Here is a 2983-nt window from a genome sequence, read left to right on the forward strand (position 1 = left end):
CTAGAGCAGCGCAACCCGGCGTTGCCGCCTCCGAGCCCGTCTTGCTATCGCCAGGGCCGGAAACCGCGGTACGGGCGCTACGGTCGGCAGCCGACAGGAGGGAGACATGGACGCCTTTCCGAGGGTTTCCACCGGTATGGTTCGTCTCGGTGGGTGTGTCAGAACGTAACTAGAGCAGCGCAACCCGGCGTTGCCGCCTCCGAGCCCGTCTTGCTATCGCCAGGGCCGGAAACCGCGGTACGGGCGCTACGGTCGCCAGCCGACAGGAGGGAGACATGGACGCCTTTCCGAGGGTTTCCGCCGGTATGGTTCGTCTCGGTGGGTGTGTCAGAACGTAACTAGAGCAGCGCAACCCGGCGTTGCCGCCTCCGAGCCCGTCTTGCTATCGCCAGGGCCGGAAACCGCGGTACGGGCGCTACGGTCGGCAGCCGACAGGAGGGAGACATGGACGCCTTTCCGAGGGTTTCCGCCGGTATGGTTCGTCTCGGTGGGTGTGTCAGAACGTAACTAGAGCAGCGCAACCCGGCGTTGCCGCCTCCGAGCCCGTCTTGCTATCGCCAGGGCCGGAAACCGCGGTACGGGCGCTACGGTCGGCAGCCGACAGGAGGGAGACATGGACGCCTTTCCGAGGGTTTCCGCCGGTGGGTGTGTCAGAACGTAACTAGAGCAGTGCAACCCGGCGTTGCCGCCTCCGAGGCCGTCTTGCTATCGCCAGGGCCGGAAACCGCGGTACGGGCGCTACGGTCGGCAGCCGACAGGAGGGAGACATGGACGCCTTTCCGAGGGTTTCCACCGGTATGGTTCGTCTCGGTGGGTGTGTCAGAACGTAACTAGAGCAGCGCAACCCGGCGTTGCCGCCTCCGAGCCCGTCTTGCTATCGCCAGGGCCGGAAACCGCGGTACGGGCGCTACGGTCGGCAGCCGACAGGAGGGAGACATGGACGCCTTTCCGAGGGTTTCCGCCGGTATGGTTCGTCTCGGTGGGTGTGTCAGAACGTAACTAGAGCAGCGCAACCCGGCGTTGCCGCCTCCGAGCCCGTCTTGCTATCGCCAGGGCCGGAAACCGCGGTACGGGCGCTACGGTCGGCAGCCGACAGGAGGGAGACATGGACGCCTTTCCGAGGGTTTCCGCTGGTATGGTTCGTCTCGGTGGGTGTGTCAGAACGTAACTAGAGCAGCGCAACCCGGCGTTGCCGCCTCCGAGCCCGTCTTGCTATCGCCAGGGCCGGAAACCGCGGTACGGGCGCTACGGTCGGCAGCCGACAGGAGGGAGACATGGACGCCTTTCCGAGGGTTTCCACCGGTATGGTTCGTCTCGGTGGGTGTGTCAGAACGTAACTAGAGCAGTGCAACCCGGCGTTGCCGCCTCCGAGCCCCTCTTGCTATCGCCAGGGCCGGAAACCGCGGTACGGGCGCTACGGTCGGCAGCCGACAGGAGGGAGACATGGACGCCTTTCCGAGGGTTTCCACCGGTATGGTTCGTCTCGGTGGGTGTGTCAGAACGTAACTAGAGCAGTGCAACCCGGCGTTGCCGTCTCCGAGCCCGTCTTGCTATCGCCAGGGCCGGAAACCGCGGTACGGGCGCTACGGTCGGCAGCCGACAGGAGGGAGACATGGACGCCTTTCCGAGGGTTTCCGCCGGTATGGTTCGTCTCGGTGGGTGTGTCAGAACGTAACTAGAGCAGTGCAACCCGGCGTTGCCGCCTCCGAGCCCGTCTTGCTATCGCCAGGGCCGGAAACCGCGGTACGGGCGCTACGGTCGGCAGCCGACAGGAGAGAGACATGGACGCCTTTCCGAAGGTTTCCACCGGTATGGTTCGTCTCGGTGGGTGTGTCAGAACGTAACTAGAGCAGTGCAACCCGGCGTTGCCGTCTCCGAGCCCGTCTTGCTATCGCCAGGGCCGGAAACCGCGGTACGGGCGCTACGGTCGGCAGCCGACAGGAGGGAGACATGGACGCCTTTCCGAGGGTTTCCGCCGGTATGGTTCGTCTCGGTGGGTGTGTCAGAACGTAACTAGAGCAGTGCAACCCGGCGTTGCCGTCTCCGAGCCCGTCTTGCTATCGCCAGGGCCGGAAACCGCGGTACGGGCGCTACGGTCGGCAGCCGACAGGAGGGAGACATGGACGCCTTTCCGAGGGTTTCCGCCGGTATGGTTCGTCTCGGTGGGTGTGTCAGAACGTAACTAGAGCAGTGCAACCCGGCGTTGCCGCCTCCGAGCCCGTCTTGCTATCGCCAGGGCCGGAAACCGCGGTACGGGCGCTACGGTCGGCAGCCGACAGGAGGGAGACATGGACGCCTTTCCGAGGGTTTCCGCCGGTATGGTTCGTCTCGGTGGGTGTGTCAGAACGTAACTAGAGCAGTGCAACCCGGCGTTGCCGCCTCCGAGCCCGTCTTGCTATCGCCAGGGCCGGAAACCGCGGTACGGGCGCTACGGTCGGCAGCCGACAGGAGGGAGACATGGACGCCTTTCCGAGGGTTTCCGCCGGTATGGTTCGTCTCGGTGGGTGTGTCAGAACGTAACTAGAGCAGTGCAACCCGGCGTTGCCGCCTCCGAGCCCGTCTTGCTATCGCCAGGGCCGGAAACCGCGGTACGGGCGCTACGGTCGGCAGCCGACAGGAGGGAGACATGGAGGCCTTTCCGAGGGTTTCCACCGGTATGGTTCGTCTCGGTGGGTGTGTCAGAACGTAACTAGAGCAGTGCAACCCGGCGTTGCCGCCTCCGAGCCCGTCTTGCTATCGCCAGGGCCGGAAACCGCGGTACGGGCGCTACGGTCGGCAGCCGACAGGAGGGAGACATGGACGCCTTTCCGAGGGTTTCCGCCGGTATGGTTCGTCTCGGTGGGTGTGTCAGAACGTAACTAGAGCAGCGCAACCCGGCGTTGCCGCCTCCGAGCCCCTCTTGCTATCGCCAGGGCCGGAAACCGCGGTACGGGCGCTACGGTCGGCAGCCGACAGGAGGGAGACATGGACGCCTTTCCGAGGG

Source organism: Phytophthora sojae (genome assembly GCF_000149755.1).
Source record: "Phytophthora sojae unplaced genomic scaffold PHYSOscaffold_12, whole genome shotgun sequence".
NCBI classification, from domain to species: domain Eukaryota; phylum Oomycota; class Peronosporomycetes; order Peronosporales; family Peronosporaceae; genus Phytophthora; species Phytophthora sojae.